Genomic DNA, 17,761 nt, shown 5'->3' with positions numbered 1-17,761 from the left:
GGTAGTAAGGTCGCCCAACCATGTTCGTTTTTCGGCGGCGATTGGCAGCGTACCGCTAAAACTTTCCGAAACCGAATGCAAGCTTATCGTCGTCATCGCATGCAGAAAATTAGAAAGCAACTAAAATGATCGCCTGCAATCCTTACATGTATCGGACCTTTCGAGGTAACGTTTTGAACTGTCGCATCTTTTAAAGGACGCCTGTCCGCGCGGCGTGTCATTGAATGCGCCCACAATAATTAGCCCGGACATTTGTTTTGACTGCTGCCTGTCACCCTACCATATTTGGTAGTTTCACCTGACCCTTTCTGACGGTCCCCTCTGCTGCGGTAGCAAGCGGGAGCGCCATTCCGCTTGCGTGGAGCGCTCGGGTGCCAGCGGCATTACCGTAGCGGAGCCCCGGTTGGCTCGACAGGCGTTGAGAGGACCGTCGTGGCAGCGTACGATACAGCCCGGAATTCCAACATGGCTGCCACCAGCGAGGCAGCGCGCTACCGCGAACTCCACTTCTTCAGTTAAAACATGGGTGGTGAAACCGTGGAAGTGCTTCCGAATAGTCAAAGATTACACATACCTCAACGAGCTTTAGAACGGAAGCGAAAAATGTCGACCGAAGGTCGAGTCAACTTCGATGCTGCTCAAAGAAAGACAGCCTTGTCTTGGCTATTCGAAGGTTGAAGGGCTTCTTTAAATTATTTAGGACCATTATAACGTGTCGGGGCTACGTTGTGTAAAAAAGCTTAAATAAGGCAAAAAAACACGCTACTTCGCTTTAAGTTACAAAACATATCAACTGTTATGTTGCCTTTTCGATGACGTTTTGGCTTACACACGCACAGGGCAATACCAGTGACGCGAATGATTCCCTGTCCAGGGAGTTGAGGTTAATGGTTGGCAAAAAGTCTGTTGCTGACGCTCCGATTGTTCTGAGCGGGCCGTCGGGAGCGTACCGGACCGTCAAAAACGGTCAGCTAAACCTATCTATTTTCACCTTATTCCATCAGCACAAGTTTCCCCGCAGAAGCTTTTGGTTTCTTGTTTAACACTGTAGTTACGACCAGGACACTACAGCGATGTAAAATGGACAGGAAAAAAACAAGCGCATCGGAAAAGGATGCTCGAAAGCAATAGTAGATGCACGCTTCAGCACCAAACTTTACGCAAGGTAATTGTTAATTGTATTTGTAATATTTGTAACGTTGGTTTTTCTATCTTATAAAAGCGTAATTTTTTTGCTAACACGATGTTGTGATAATGGCGCAATGGTGCGGATATTCTGGTTTCATTGCGCGTTAATTTTCTGAAGGCATGCCAAAGCCGCTTTCGTGAAACCACCACAGCCTGATAAGGCGTACTGCACCTCTGAACGACGGGGGATCAAGCACGCCAATGCTGATATGGGAATTCGCATTCTCCGGTCGCAATCGCACTCTGCAGGAGTAGATAGCGCAGTCTTGCGGCTTCCGGCTGCGTCGATGCGTCATCGCCGCCGACACGAGTCAGCGCCGTAAGCACTGGTCGGCGACTTTGGCTAGTTTCGGTTTCCGAAATTGTGGCGATCCTAGCGGCACGGTGCTGCGGCGTGGCCCTTCTCTTTCCCTCAGTGTTTCTTTCTTTCCACACCGTCAACGCTTACGCGCCTCCTCACGCATGCGCAACAGCTCACCGGCGCCAATATTTTTTTTTCTTTCTCTCGGCGCGCACGGCGGGCCAGTTCGGTACGTGCGTGAGCGAGCCGGCGTACGAAGGGTTGCGCGGGTTACCTAAACGCTTCCACGGGCGGAAAGTTTCGCTGCATTATAAAATACATTCGAATGTATTCTAAATATGGGGCAGCGGAGGAAGGATTGTTACCACTCCTGCGCAGTTCTGTGGTGCAGCAACACAGGGCGGTACAGTTCGACCAAGTTTCTCGCCTTCTCCAAAGACGACAGGTAAGCAAATTAGCTTTGTACAACTTATAGTGAATTCCTTAAAAGCCGACTGATTGCACTCTTCTGTTTTCAAAATAATTCGCGCATGTAACGTGAAGTTAGACATGTCACTCGTCTTGGAGATCCCAGCTGTGCAGGTACGCAAAGTTTTAGTAGAAGTAAAGGCGTCTTTGGCACGCACACACTTGCTCGCAAGAACAATTTGTGGTGGCATTGCCGTTTTTTGATGATTGCCTTAGTAACTGCTGGAACATCGATTCAGTATACTTATCAAGGTATTTTTTGTTGTTTCGTGCAGCAGGTATGAGTCTAGGTTTGGGCCCCAAGTCGAGGGCGGTTTGCGACTTCATTGGACGTTTCCTCCGGTGACTCTCCTCAATCCATCCAATGTCATCACGACGCACCTGCTCACAAAGAAGGCAAGCTCAACTGTACGCGCTTCTTGCCTTTCATGGCGTACATACACCACATCGATTGATGGCGTGGAGGTGCTGCGCCATAAGCATTTTTTCCTCCCCCGTCTTGCTCCAAAACGTATATTTGCGGCGAAACTACTGTCAAGCGTTGCTTCAGAGCTCCGAAAAATCTGACGTAACTCTGCGGTGTTCAATGCAAGTCGATTTTCACATGAAGCAGTGGAAGGCCAAACCGAAATACATGCGTTGTCTGCAGCCGCCATTGCAAGCGTTTCGCTCATTAAAAATAAATAAAACCAAGTAGCATTGCCGGCTTTCCTGTTCAATCTAAACTGCGCGCCCGCGCCTTGTCATCTTATCGCGAATGGGTTTGGTGTTCCATAGTTCTGAAGTTAGAATGGTCATGCCGTATCGGACAGGATGAGATAAGAGGCGCTGCCCAGACACGAGTTAGAGGGTAGCTTGTAACAACCTGGCCGATATCTGCGGCTTAAAATACAGGAAAGCTTCTTTTTTTTCTGGGTGTCTTCTCCCCCCCCCCTCTTTCTATCCCAACCCCGGTAAGCAGACTGTTAATTCACGCGCCATTAAAAGTAAAGACGGGTGCGTTCGATTTGTGTTCTGTGTTCTACGACGTGCACATGGTTGGGCATTGTTTTTGTACGTAGATATAATCCAGCAAAGAGTGTCTACAGTGCGGTCATTGTGTTGCAACAGTTTTTTATGGCTGCATTTTGTTGGTGTGAACATGATTTCTCGGAAGTGTATGCAGGTTAATGGGCGGGTCAACGCTTTCTTTCAGAGTTTGCGTTAACTCGCCCGAAAGGCAGGGCTTGAAGCATACGTGTGCGTGCTTTCTTTTAACATATAGATTCCCAATTATTGTGTCTCTGAACTGAAACGAATTTTTTTAATGTCTAAAGAACATTCCTGTCTCGAGGTGAGCCCAAGCAATAAGTATACATTGAGTGGAACTTTCAAGTTCATTTCTTCTCCCGCCGAGGTGTACGCGAAAAAAAATATCTGTGTAGGGACTAGAACTTTCGAAGTTCTTCTTTCGTAATCAAGTATTGTGTACCTAAATGTGTATTCATGGCTGTAACTTTTGCACAACTTTAGACGGAGACCGATACAAAAAGGGACTCGAAGACCTGTATCTGTCTTCGTCTAAAGTTGCGCAAAAGTTACAGCCATGAATTCAGAATACCAACTAGCCCGCCTAACCGTGTTATTGTAAATGTGTATGTAGCACGTTTTTTCCCTATTGTACAATATTGTATGCCCAAATTTGCATATGTCATATTTTTGCTTAGTCCAATACTGTGTACATAAAATGTATGTGCAATATATGGGTGTGGTACATGTGTTTTCATGACTTCGAATCAAAGACGTCCTCATATGAATTTTGAATAAATGCATAGCAAAAATAATGTTTGTGTAACACTCCAATTATTATCGCCACAAAGACAACAATTCGACACAAGAAAACGTACTATTACCTAATTGTTTTCTTCTTTCAATTATTAAACACGTTACTGCACACATAACAAGCGACGGGCGGCGGCCATTTCGAGTCATCGGCGCCGCTCGTCCAACTTTGGCGCCTGGTGCCATTGCCGAGCGGCCCATGAGGCAGCGACCGGCGGCAGACGCGAAAGTTGGACGAGCGTCGGTTTCAGGGGCGGGCGCGCGGCGGCACGGCCTGGCTGCCGCGGGATACATGACGTCAGCAGCGTCCGCAACGTCAGCAAACACCCTTTCCCCCCTCGCCCCTCGTTGCCATGGCGATTAATGCAACGTTTCTCAGAGGCCACGTACTACTAGGGGAGGATTTGGCGCTGCTGGCGCGAATTACATGGGACCACGGTGGATGCGAGAGAGGCCGCCCCGTGCCGTAAGCGCCACCGCAGCAAGTGCCGCAGTTGCTCTGGGATCCTGGAACGTGCGCTAGCACCGATATCGCCGATATCACTTCGCAACCGATTGTCGTCGGGAGCGGCGTCGCCCCTTACACGCTGAAGCCTTTCATCTTAGCCACGTGTCGTTTTGGAGCCCAGTGTGCCCGAAATCAAAGTGCCAGATGATCCGGAATTCCATCGCATTCTGAACACGTGAACGAAACGAAGGTAAGCCTTTTTTATACCAAGAGCATTGGCGCACAGCGTGATGAGCCTCCTGGCATGTTTCTTTTTCTTTTCGAAATGAGGACTTCGGCGGCAACCCGTCTCGTCTGGAAGAAACATGCTGAAATAAGAACGACAGACACGGACCAAAAGGAATCGCTAAAACTTTCTCCTTAGTCTCTTTTGGTCGGTGTCTCGTTTTTATTGCAGCTTATTTCATTTAGGGGCGAAGCCCCTTAGGGGCTCGGGATGTTGCCTCACGTCGCCGTCCCATGTCAACGTCGATGTAGTCACGATACTCATGACTCGTTTAGTCCTCGCGCTAGTCACTGTAATAAAACACCAGGATACGAGCTTACGCTTCGGGAGAACGTAACGCGTACTAGGACACACCGGCACACTCGTTTTCCAACTCCTCGCACTAGAACGCTTCGTGCTTCAAGCAAAGCGGTATACCTTCACCCCCCAATGGTTTCATCTCCGTGGGCAAAAGCTCGAAGACGCCAATAATATTTATGCACTACATGCTTCACCCCTCCCTAGGTTCTACGTAAGTGGAGATGGCCCGGGATTTTTTAACTGATCAGGCCGAACTCGACCCACTGCGTTACCGGGTGCGCGAATACGCTGCAGGCCCACACTACCAGCAGGATGAAAATAACAGCCCTGCAAAACTTCTCGTCCGGACAGTCAGCCAAAGAAATCATACATGACGAAATTCTTTATTGCCGACAAGAACCACAACCAGGGCGAAAGAAGAGCGAGAGCACCGGTCTGATTTGCGGAAAATTTTTACTGATAAGATGATTCATTTTTCTAAGTCAGGACACAACTTTAGCATAGGGAAAGAAACGTTCTGAAGCAGAGCGTGGGGATGAAACACCCAGAAAGCCGTCCGCTTAGATAGGCACGTGATAATCGAAAAGTTTAGATTTTAGTCAGCGCACGCTGCCATTGCCACTTCAATTCTCACCGGCCTCTCTCATAAAAGCGTTACCGTGACTCTGCATAATAGAGGAAACTAGTGGCAGCCAAGAGCAGAGCGTGGGGATGAAACACCCAGAAAGCCGTCCGCTGAGATTGCACGTGATAATCCAAAAGTTTAGATTTTAGTCAGAGCACGCTGCCATTGCCACTTGAATTCTCGCCGGCCTCTCTCATGAAAGCGTTACCGTGACTCTGCATAATAGAGGAAACTAGTGGCAGCCCTCGTCGCCACTCTTAATGCACCTGGCATTAAATATATATTATCACCTGCCTATAGCCATAGTGGGTAAATATCTGTTTCCGTATTTATGCTAAAAAGCAACCTATTCTTTGTAGCAAAATTTGCTCGTGAACGCTGACGTTCAGCAAGCACCTTCCCATCCTCGCAAGCTCCCTTGATAGAAAACGAAAAAAAAATGACCCCTAATGTAAATAGTAACTTCGGGATTGATGCCATATTCAATTGCAAGGCTATCACATTGTTGAGCAATTATTTACGCGCTGTTACTGGCTTGTGCATTTCCTCTAAAACTCTCCTCTCATGTTTCAAACCGCACCCAAATAACCAAGAAGCGTAGACATAATTTTGTAGTACAGTGATGATCTCGCTAAGGGTGAACACAGGAGCCCGTGGCCGCCGGCACTATCGGCGCAGCCTACCGTGCCCAGCGCGAACCATCACGCATGCGGTGTGCGGGCCGTGCGATATTTAGCTTTCAGCGCGCGCATCGCGTCATCGGAGCGTCTGCTCGTCGTCTGCTATGTTCCGTATCGTCTGCTAATGGTACCTTGGTTTGATCCGCGATTCCTGGATTCTTGCACGAAAACGCCCAAATATAAAAATGTAAAGGGTGATATTTTTCTCCCGTATATATTGAATGAAGGTCGTACCGCCTGCGCCACCTTTGAGTGACCACCTTCAAAGCCTTGAATTGAGTTCTTCTACGTGAATTTAAAATACTTTTGTAAGCACTCGCAAAAATAAAGTGCTGTTAAAATCTGCGTGATCGTTTGAGTGAGTCTGTTTGAAACAAGTGGGCGAGTTACGATGCTGTGCCGAAACCATTGTATTGGAGCTAAAGAACGAATTACCGCTCAACCGGGAACATATTTTATGTGGATGATAGTTTCCACTCATTCATACAGTGGCTGACAGCTCCACTGCCACACGCGCGATAAACCTAGCAGACGACGCGCAGACGCTTCGATGATGCTGTGCGCGCGCTGAAAGCATATTCTCGCTCGGCACGCACAGCGCATGCGTGATGGTTCGCGCTGGGCACGGTAGGCTGCTCTGACAGTACCGGCGGCCACGCGCTCCCGTGTTCACTCTTAGCGAGACAACCACTGTACTTACGTACTAAGTGTGCCAAGTGAACAATAGCGCATTGCGAGCTCGGAACTAAATTAAATATTTCGTAGCACAAATACCGTCGCACCTCTTCTGAAACGCTTATGTTCGAGACATATTAGCAGCAATTCGACGATGGTGGTTGCTAATTCACCTAAGACTGATAAGGCGTATCGACAGCTGAGGGACGGCTGTGCAAGCGCGCCGAGGCTGCTATGGGAATTCGCATTCACCCATCGCAATCTGCACCTGCCGCCGGTTGCGTCATCGCCCCATACACGAGAGCGCCGCCGCAGCAACCAGCGCAATTGCCCCGGAATCGTGGAACGTGTGCTAGCGCAGTGCAAACGAGTGCTGCCGATAGCTCGTTGTGCCGCCCCTTTGGTTGCTGTGGTGTTCCACTCGCGTCAGGGTGTCTTAGAGCCAGACGACCTGCAATATGACCGCAACCTAAAGGCGTGAACACAGCCAATGTAAGTGTAATTTATGCCAAGCGAATCTAGGCTCGCGAAATTTTCTCAAACTTTTCAAGCTGAGCCGAGAAAGCAGATGCAACAGCGGTGCCAAACTGCCCGTTTTCACAGAGTCGGTGGAGTTAATAAGTGCCAACTTTCTTCGTTTAACACAATAAAAAGTGCTCGCAGAGTTCAAGCAGGATGACGGGGCCGTTGAAGCTATAGAATTATTTTCCAAGAATTGTCATTGCATAAATGGGCTAGTTTGTTCGAACTGTGAAACATGGTAAAGCCTACAGAACCCGGCGGGTCTAGCTGAAGTAAACCTTTCAGAATTCCTTTTATTTTATCTTTCTGCCAAACTTGTCACTTTTAACTGAAGCCTTTATGCAGATATAAGGCGTTTGAGTCAGGTCGTGTATTGAACCGGTTTCAATTTGTTTTCAGACAAGTGTGACAGGTGTATTAAGGCACGCATTGACACGGCTAACATAGCAAAGATAACACAGCGAAGAAAGGAAGCATAGCAAAGATGTCAATGATTACATGGTTGTTACCAGGTTGAAGCCAGCAGAAGTAGACCTTTTAGTCAAAACGGTTAAGGAGGCATTTGTGGAATGTTTTTGATGGCCTGAAATTCACTCATGAATTACCGACTGATGGTTCCTTGCTGTGCCTCGATTTGTTTCAATTTCAGTGGCAAACACTTGTTACGCGATAGGCCGCCGTCAAAAAAGGCAATTTTGGATTATCGTTCAGCGCATTCGAAGATAGTGAAAAGGGGTATTGGCGCTAGCTGTCTTTGCGGTGCCCCCAAAAAGTCCTGTCAGCACAAAGCCGTCAATAGCGTTTAGCACCTAATTGCACCAGATGTGGAGGCGACGTTGTGTTTTCCGCCCCAGAAAAAATACTACGAATGTGCTCTGCTGCCAACGCCAAGAAAAAGGGCAACCGCTTTGCTCAGAGGAATGCCACACAGTTTGTTGCGAACAAGGTGTTGTATTCAAAGTACCTCTATCTTGTGGAAAATGCTCTAAGGGCGGATACGTAGGTGCATTAATGACAGGCTCCTAGAGCTCCGTACAGCTTTTTCAAGCGCTCTGCGGGGGTCATTTAGCTAACCATTCCCGCCGCTGCCTGTGCGTTTCACACTATGTTCCATGTTTCGAGGAGGCATTGATATTGCGCTGTGTTATGAACCAGGTCAGCCGTGACTTGTTTGAAGCGTGGTCCATCATGAAAGCCAGGGATAAATGTGTAAGCACGGCATCTATGAGCCTGTCAACAAAAAGGTTTATCTTAATGTGCGCTTGCCACGTGCGTAGCAAAATAAATCACTCTACATCGTCGCGATTTTTTCTTGTTGTTTTGGCCATGTTCACGCATTTGCCGTTCTTCTATATCTTGTGTGGTAAAAATTTCAATTGATGTCCACCGCTAGTCCTGTGTGGTCTCTTTGTTGTCCCATCTATACCAGGCTACCTAACCATGTTAGAATAGAATGCATTCGTTTTGATAAGTCAGTTACAGGGGGTATTAAAAGAAATCCGAACAACGGAGCACATAGCCTCCGACGCATGCCGCACCATCTCGCTGTACTGTCAGTAAACTGCGCGCATGCGTAGTTCTTACGGGGTGTTTGAGAGAGAGGCCTACTGTTAGGGGAAATGCTTGATCAAGAAGCGGCGTCAGTCTTTTATTTTGAGGCACCTTTTTTATGCTCTGTCGCCACTGAGCATCCTGTTATCTACGACATTCGTGAGCCAAGCCCGCAGCAGGCTGATTTCAGCTAGCATGACGCCTTTCAACGATCATCCTTCTGAGCGGCGACGCAGCGTGAAAAGGCCCCTAAAAAATCGCGCCAATACACCCCGTGAATGTGGTTGGAAAGCAAAGCTTTAAACGGCACCCATAGCGATTACCCATGAGACGTCACTTAAATTCACTCACACCGCTCTACAAATAGCAAAACCAGAGAGAAGTGAAATGCACTTAACCACACCATTTATTACTTCAAAGAGATGTTCTTGTTAAGGTTAAATCAATGCATGAAGCATGAACGGTGTTTGGTTGAGTTGTGTTGGTGTAGCACAACAGTGGAAAATTTTTGTCATAAAATTAAAGTAAGCTCCAACCCAGTGTTAGACGATCTGTCTTCTCCGTCTCTGCGCTGCGGACGGAGGCGACGAGATTTGCGGCAGAGAAGGAGGAGGAAGAAATACTTCTGTTCAGATTTCTGAACGGCCCAGAGTGCAGCCCTGGGGAGTGATTCCTTCTTCTGTGGGGCCCCTATGCAGTCCGCGCGGCCTGTGTTGTGTCCACCCGCTGAAGGTGGGCAGGTAGAGAGGGCCTGGACAGCATCTCCCATTGCTCTTGTTGGGTAGTTGACGGAAAGAGAGGAGGGTGCTCAGGGCTAAAGTCGCACACCCCGATTACGGGGCGGAGTCTTCCTAATTCTGAGCAAAATTTACATTCAGCGCCGTTGCGATTCGGATACATTATGTGAAAACGCGTAGGCTGTGGTAAGGAGCCCGGATTGTATGAGACGTAGGGTAGTTTGTTGTTCTCTGGAAAGGTCAGGGTAAGGCGAAGGTACGGTCTGTCTCAGAAGGCGATAATGCTGGGTTATCTCCCTGAACGTGACAAGCGGGTGACTGTCGTCGTGCAGCTCCATAGCACGGTAGGTAAAAGCGCAGGCTTGTTGGGTGGGCGTATTTGTTGCCCTCCATTGAAACGTGAGGGGGTGTCCAGATGAGCTGAATTGAACCATTTGGGGAGTGGTTTTTTAGCCCGCGCAGTGCAGATCAGGACACCCAACCCTACTGGTAATTCCATTAGGCTTGCATGGATTCGATGACTACCCTCCGAACCCCTGGTTGAGCGAGAGCCAAGGTGATGGCTTCCTCTTCTGCTGCCGTCATTTCTTGGGTCCTAAGCGAGGTACACGCAAGGAGCTTGGTTCTGGAGGTAGCCACGACGATGGCGTATTGCTGTCCTCGATGTTTGGAGGTGTCTGTGTAGATAACTGCATGATCCCCACCGAGGGTGGTGTTTAGCGCTTGAGCCCGTGCTTTTCGGTGACCCTCGTCTTGTGAGGGGTTCATATTTCTAAGCAGATGGAGCACCTTTAGTTTTAGTCGCCAAGAGTCTGGTAGTACGTCAAGCGGAGTGACATTCTGGGCTCCCCAGCCAATCTGGTGAAGCATGCGGTTACCCATCGCAGTTCTGAGTAGGACCTTCTGGTTAGAAAGAGGCCTTTTATCAGCTCTTCCACCGTGTTGTGGAGCCCCGTGCTAAGCAGCCTCTGTGCGGACGCACTTATGGGGAGACCTATGGCTTGCTCAACCGCCTTTCTAATAATTATATAAAACATCTCTGTCTTCCTTGTCGAGAAGACAGGGGGTTGACGTAAGTATCTCTCGAGTCGACAAAAGCTTTAATTAATCGAAAGGTACCGGATTCTTTTAGGCCTCGCTTCTTGGTGGCAACTCGCCTGATCATGTGTATGATTTGATTAATGCTGTTTTTGAGGCGCTGCAAAGAGACGTCACTCTTGGTGTTAGCCTCGAGATGTAGGCCCAGGATATTGCTGCTGGGGCTTGGAGTGATGGCCTGGCCATCAAGGAGTATTTGAATCTATTCCTTGGTTTGGCGTGAGGGCGGACAACAAGGAGCTGTGATTGTTTACATGAACACTGCAGGCCAGAGGCTTTAGCACATTGGCGTACTAGAAGTGAGATGCCATGCATTGGTGTGAGCTTCCTTTAATTTTTTAGCTCTTAGCACATGAGCAAGGTGCGCACAGGGCCGCTAGACGGGCGTGAGTGGTCGCGTGACGCTTTCACGTGGCATTCCGCGAGGACGCAGGGGGTAAACCCGTAGATCTGCTTGGTGAGTACACCACCTGTCTTCCCGGTCTTCGATTGGGCTGGTAGCTAAATTGGTAAGACAACGGGCTTTGGCTTTGTTTATTTTTTCCAGGTTCGATTCCCGGCGGTGCCAGTAAATTCTTTTATTTGTTCGCTGGAGTTTTCTGGTGACACCAATGGTCGCGAAAGAACCCTTGGGGGGTAGAGGTAAAAAGCTTTGCTTTAATAAATGTCCGGTGTCCCTTGATCATGCATTCACCATAAATATAGGCCACACTGTCAAACGCTCCGAAAGAACTATGCATGCGCGCAGTTTACTGACACTACAGCCAGACGGTGCGGTATGCGTCGGAGGCTGTGCGCTCCGTGGTTCGCATTTCTTTTAAAGGGACACTGAAGTGAATTTGTCAAGCTCCCGTTTTTGCTTGCACTGCGTAGACTGGCTCAAATTAGCACACTTTTCATCGTTTATCCGGTTGACGAATCGGTAATTATTTTACAAAGCGCGAAAGAAGAAAAACTACCATGCGCGGTTTGCGGCGGCCGCACCAACTAAGGCTGTGACGTTGAGAGGAGGGGCGCCGTGATTGGACGATGCCCAAGGTTAGCAATCACACAAGTTTCGGTTTCGGTTCTGTAAAACATAACCAATGGCTTTGTTGGATGGGCATTCTCAATATCTCAGTAATCATCGTACCGCGCTTCTGCCATGTTGTCGGCTGTAAAATGCACAAGATAAGCCTCCCAGGACGGCTTGTAGTCGTAGCATTCACTAGCCGAGACCTACGCAGTGCATGAACGCCCTCCGCGTACCCGCAGACGCCCAAATGTCATGCGCTTTTCCCCCATATTTGGAGCTTGCCTCCCTCATGCCTGTATCGCAAAAAGCGTGTTCGCACCAGGCCAAGGGTCTGTTCATTCTGGCCTGTGCCCACTGCCTGCAAGCAGTCGGTGCTTATGGCAACAGCACGCCAACGAGAACTCGCTAGCGCGCTAGTGCCAGCCTGCGCGCGTTTTGTGAACTAGTTCGTGTAGCCATGAACGTTGCGGCCCAAAAAAAGGTGAACTCAATATAGAAAACATCGGCGGAAAACAAAAAAGTTAACTTACAAAAAAAAAGCACGTACCTGCGGGGATTCGAACCCGTGACTCGCAAAACATTTGCAGTGAAATCCCAGCGCCCCAGACCGCTAGGCCACGGAGCGGGACGCGAATGCCTTGCTAATATAGGGTATATATTGTACAACCGGTTTACACTTTTATTTAATTTTGGCATTTCAAGCCGCTTAGGTGACTATTTGTTGTACTGCGATCGTGCAGTAAGCGTCGCCTGAGTTTCCACAGTAGCTCACGTCTAGCAATTGCATTTCGTAGACGGAAATGCGTTCGCAGATGCGTAGTCGTGCTGCTGACCGCTGTGCTTGTTCGCCCAGCGCAAAAAAGTGCTTCCCGCGCCCTAGTTTTACGCTGTACGGTAAAAATATCAGTTGATTTTATTTGCTTAGTACCTATATTGACTTCGTTGACTCTTCTCCCGCCTTCAAGAGGCCTTATATTTTCCTACTGGCGTACCAGTCAGCGAAGCGTCGCATGTGCAGCGCTTGTGTGAAGCGACCTTGACTTGGAGCTAGATACAGTGTACAAACAAACCAAGTAAAGAAAGGCACATTCTTCCATTCACAAACGTGTCCTGGCTTCGTTTCAACTAAGCGAACGAATTGCGACCAAGCAATTTTTTTTTAACCTCCTTGATTGCGACGACCCGCCGGCGGCCGGCGGACGAAACGCTGGGCCGACTGACTCTGTCGGCCGGGGAGCCGTGCAGTAGCGCAGCCGTGGCGCAGCCAATTGCCAGCTCATCCCCTCCTGACGTCACACGAAAACGCCACAGAAAATGGGCGAGCGTAAAGAGAGGAGGACAGCGTTTTCGAATTAGTTTTTCTACTAAATAAAATCGCGTAAACGCGCCTAGAGTGGTCGAAACATGGCCTGGGGGCTCCGGACTACAATTTGCGCTAGTAATCCCGCAATGTTTACATATCACTTCAGTGTCCCTTTAAACGAGCCATGAAGAGAAAATGCAAGCTGGTTTTATTCGAAAGATTTCGTTTTATAGTGCCCCCAGCGCTTGTCCAGATACAAACGGTGCTTTATTCACTGAGAAATTAAACAATTTAGGTTAAAATTTTGATTTTCCCGCTCAATCGTGCGTTTTCGTGGTGCCAAATGACATCACAGGAACCGACCGCTCTGCAGCCTAGAATACCTTCATGCACGCATCCGCCGTACAGGGTAGAGACACGTATACACTGTTGCCGCCATTTTCGGTTGCTCGCTCGCCGCCGAAGCAAGTCAGTGTGTCAAAACCGTGCCAAAATTATCGCCGCAACGCGGTTTACTGAAGAAGTTTGAATCATATTGTCTGTTTCGCGTTGCTAGGTCTCGTGGGAAACGAAAAGAATAACGCGTTGAGCCCGTTGGCCCAATTGCGGCGGCACGGGACCGTTCAAAGGTTGTCTCCGCCCTGTACAGCGGTGTTGGTTTGTTCCCGCGTTTCTTTACTCTCCGTAACCTAGATGGGGCCACCATACCGTGGCAAGCGTTTGGTTTGTTTTTGCCCGCATTTAAACCTGGCTTGTTTTTGTTCTGGGAGAAAATATTCGTTCCCTGAAACAGTGCTCGCTCGACAAATGGGGTCACGTAAGACACCGTTGCTTGCGTCAATCGGCCAGTGTCGTCTGAGACAACCCCAAGCCCCGTAGTGCTGTGCAGCTAAACCAAGCATGTTGTGCGCAGTACGAACAGCAGAATGCATCAGTACTTCTATGTTTACATGTGCTTTCGTAACTTCCACTGTTTGTCCCATCATTCTTATTGCTTTGTAAAGAATGTGCCCTAAATTTAAGCTCAAATCGCTCGTTCGTCTAGTTTGTAAGCTCTACCTAATTTGCGTCTGCTTCTGTCAGCCTCCGCCAATCGCAGAGCTTAGCTCATGTGAAATCATAGGTTCTGTTGCGGGAAATGAGCTGGTGGGTCGCATGACCATTCCCGTTTTTCCTAATTATGTAGCTTATTTGAGCGAAGTTTACTTTAAAAGTGGTGTCAGTATGATTCTAACGAGACAATCTTTTGAATGAACCAAACTTGTGTTTTCTCTTCATGGCTCCTTTAAGCCCCCTGTACATCTACTTGCGGATTTCATCTAGAAATGCAATAATCAGCGGCTGTTGCGGGATGATATGCTAGTTTAGTTCCAGAAAACATCGTTGCCGTGGTCACCGCTTGTGCGTGAAACGTGTACATTGCTTCGACAGTTTGCAGTTTTATTGATGAGTGCAGTCGTGTTCCGTTTCGGTAACGTCGAATTGGTGGTTTTGAATGTGGCATGATTGTTTTTTAAAAGAAAAAGCACCTACATGAAACGGGTAAGAGACACGACTCGTGCACAGCAGCACATTTGCCACACCCTTGTAAAATCGCGCTGTGCCATTTAAGAAAGAAGAAACAAAAACAATTACACTGCACATGAACAGGGCGCTATCACCCATACAAAAACGTTGACGTGTTTTACACCCGCTAGAGCCCATGTCAGGGAATTTTGCCCGTGCCTTTTCGAAAAATACTATTTTTGGACAGCCGTAGCTTATACTGTGCGCCATTCTTGTTATTTTTGTGTACTATTTAAAGCATAATTCTGGGGATGCGCAATAGTATTTCACGAGGATTTCTCGGTAAAATTAAGCAGTGTTAGTTTGAGTGTGTCGTGTGTCATTTTGTCATTTTTGTGTACCCCATTTTCAAATCACGAAATGAATCACCTCGCCCAAAAACATGTTTCGCTGAGCATAACGGAATGCATAATATGGTCAGGCCTTAACCCCTTAAGTAGTAACTAAGTTATCACGTTATCGCACGTTATCGCCCACAAGGGTGCAGTGTGTGTGCGACGACTTTCTGGATATTTTGTTTTATTTTTTTCCACAATACCGGCTGTAAATATCAGTTTGGAAAACGTTAGCCGCAAACCTGGGCAATGTCTGGCCAGAAGGGGGCTAATCAGTTTTCAGAATACTGACGCTTACTTGTCGCAGTAGTGCTTTTTCACCGCAACGGAACACGGCGCCTAAAGTACTTCCAATTGCAAATACTGATCGCTGACGTTTGGCTTTTGGCGTGACATGCATCTTCTTCTCGCGGTGTTTGGAACGTTGGCAGGAACACAAACAAAAGGAAAGCACACAACTTTTATATCTGCCCTTTATAAGGAATCCTCAAGAATTAAATGCCAATAAAAAGAGCCGTTCAGTTGACAACACAGCGAAGTTACAGGGAAACCGTTGCGTTATTTCGTAAGGAAAAATAAAGAGGAATGTTCTACCACATCTGTAGGAGGGAAACTTAATTTGCCGTGTTTATAGTATTGTGATTAACTATTTTATAACTGTCTTCGTAAGTGTAATTAGTCAAATTTCGCTGTTTTAGGTGCCTGTGAGATTTTAAGGGAATGTAATTGGTCAACAGGGCAGCCGTAGCAGAAAATTTGTGCTCACTGTGATGTTCAAGATGCTTGGTTTACGCACTGTAACCCTGCTAGTCACTTTGCAAAAATCTAGGTAAACATGAGATATTGATTGCAATGCGCAGGTTAGCAAGCTAATTCGCAGTTTCACTTGCGATGAAAGCCTTAAATAAGTGACCGACACTCTTAGTTATTCACCGAACGTGCCATCAATGTCGCTAAAATTTCATTTAACTGAAGCTGTGTCTAAAAGACCACTTTTAACGTTTTCATTTATATCTCTGCGCTGGTTAAAATTCAGAAATGGTATGTTGCCTTTGTAATACGCAAAATATCATCAGCTCCTCCGAAAAATGTCGCGGCAATGAAGTGCTGTTACCGCTTCAGGGCGCCCCAAAAATGGAATGCGTGATGCTACCAATGAAAGCGATAGAAACTGCGGTTGTAAACGGAATTCTTCCCGAGATCACGGCTTGCTGATTTGTTGCTATATCTGTTTTTGTTGGAGGTCCAAAGTCATACTCGGGAAAGATTGAGCTTCCTTCGAGCAACGGCGTACATGTTTATTATCAATATTTGGGCCATTATGAGATTCCAGATGGGTGGCAGCTTTTTCTGCGTAGTAATAAAAGCTTATTGCCACTTCCATCCAATACGTTGAACGGGGAGGAACCGAACCACAGCAAACTACTCTTATTGCGCCTTTCATGCGCACATACGGCGTACTACTTTTGTTGCGCCTTTCATGCGCACATACGGCGCGAAAAAGGCAACAAGTACGCCCAAAGTGTTCAATTTCCCGCTACCGCTCAGCGAAGCTGGATATCCACAGTAGCGGAGCGACGCTGTCGCCACCTACAGGTCGATCTCGCGACGAATAGCCGCGCGTGCCGCCCTACTCCTCACCCTTCGAAAGACTCTCCTCTCTGCTTTCTTTCCGCCGACACTGGAGCGTTCGGGACGCTGCCCTCGCGAATCCCAGGTAACGGCTGGCAGATTACCTAGTTTCACTCTTTTTACAGCCACGTGTGTGAATTCAAGTGACGCCGCATGGGTAATCTTTGTGAGTGTCGTTTACAGCTTCGCAGTCCAACCATCTTCACAGCGTGGATTGGGGCCAATTGTTTACTACTGCTTGCCTTATAGCCCCCAAGCAGATTCGGCGTGTAAAAGCCCTAAAATTCGAACAATGCTTGTACCGTCTGATGCCAGCGACCTCAAACGTACCACTCAGCTTAAATTGCCAAAATGTTGCCTATCAGTATCTTTTTTTTTACTTTAATCTTCTATATGGTGAGAAGCAGAAAAATCGAAATCGGAGCTTCGGTAGAGCAGGTGGAGTACTACGGTAGGGTGGCTAGAATTCTAGCCACCCTAACTACGGGGTTCAAAATTAGAGGGAACATTGGAGCAGGTCGCTTCAGCTACTACCAGGACGTCGCTACGGCGCCGCCCTGAACCATCACGCATGCGTGTAGCGGTGGGCGGGAGATTTACTCACCATGCGTATCCCGTCCTCGGAACGGCCATGCGTTGTCGGCTACTTGGGGAGGGGGGGGGGGGGAGCAGTCAGCGTTTCTAAAGGAGCAGTCAGCGTTTCTTCTGACTACTGGCAGCCGGAGCAAGTATTGTGTTGTTTTTTCAGCTTAAAATTCGTAGGGCAGCTGGAGGCGCCTAAAATGGGAAGAGGCATCGATAAAGCATATATTGTGGTCTGCAGTTTATTTGCAGCACTTTTGGAAATTACGGTGCGAAAACCTACACACTAAACTTTTTAACACCCTTAAAGGTGCTAAAAGGGTGCACTCAACATTTTGCACCCTGTTTGCACCTTTTAAGGACTAAAACATTGCTCCGGCACCCAATCATGAGGGTGCCACATATTAAGGGGTGTAAATCTTAAAATTTTTACACCCTTTAAGGTGCAAGGAGGGTGTACTGAACATTTTGCACCCTTTTTGCACCTTTCAAGCACCCAAATATTCCTCGGGCACCCCACCTCGAGGGTGCCGAAATTCAGGGGTGTAATCAACAGTTTCATAGGGTGCTACGACCGTTACGGGGGTGCTAAAAAGTATTTCTTCTCGATTGGGGTGTTACCACGGCA

At 47.9% G+C, this 17,761-nt stretch overlaps 1 protein-coding gene across 8 annotated transcripts in view; it reads left to right on the top strand.

Moving 5' to 3' along the window:
* Positions 1 to 4,248: 4,248 nt before the first annotated feature.
* LOC144175627 (E3 ubiquitin-protein ligase MIB2-like) overlaps positions 4,249 to 17,761 on the top strand; it is a 279,842-nt gene continuing 266,329 nt past the window's right edge. For 4 of the 8 annotated variants that reach the window (XM_077704683.1, XM_077704681.1, XM_077704679.1 and 1 more), the window contains exon 1: positions 4,251 to 4,476. The gene's annotated coding sequence lies outside the window, so the exon portion shown is untranslated. Of the gene's footprint in view, positions 4,477 to 7,020; positions 7,285 to 17,761 lie in introns of those variants that run through there. The other 4 variants (XM_077704684.1, XM_077704682.1, XM_077704680.1 and 1 more) reach the window with 3 other exon arrangements.

This window comes from Haemaphysalis longicornis, unplaced genomic scaffold, assembly GCF_048455015.1.
Source record: "Haemaphysalis longicornis isolate Haplotype H1 unplaced genomic scaffold, Haemaphysalis longicornis Haplotype H1 scaffold_3, whole genome shotgun sequence".
Lineage (NCBI taxonomy): Eukaryota > Metazoa > Arthropoda > Arachnida > Ixodida > Ixodidae > Haemaphysalis > Haemaphysalis longicornis.
This window is presented reverse-complemented; position numbering and strand designations above follow the sequence as displayed.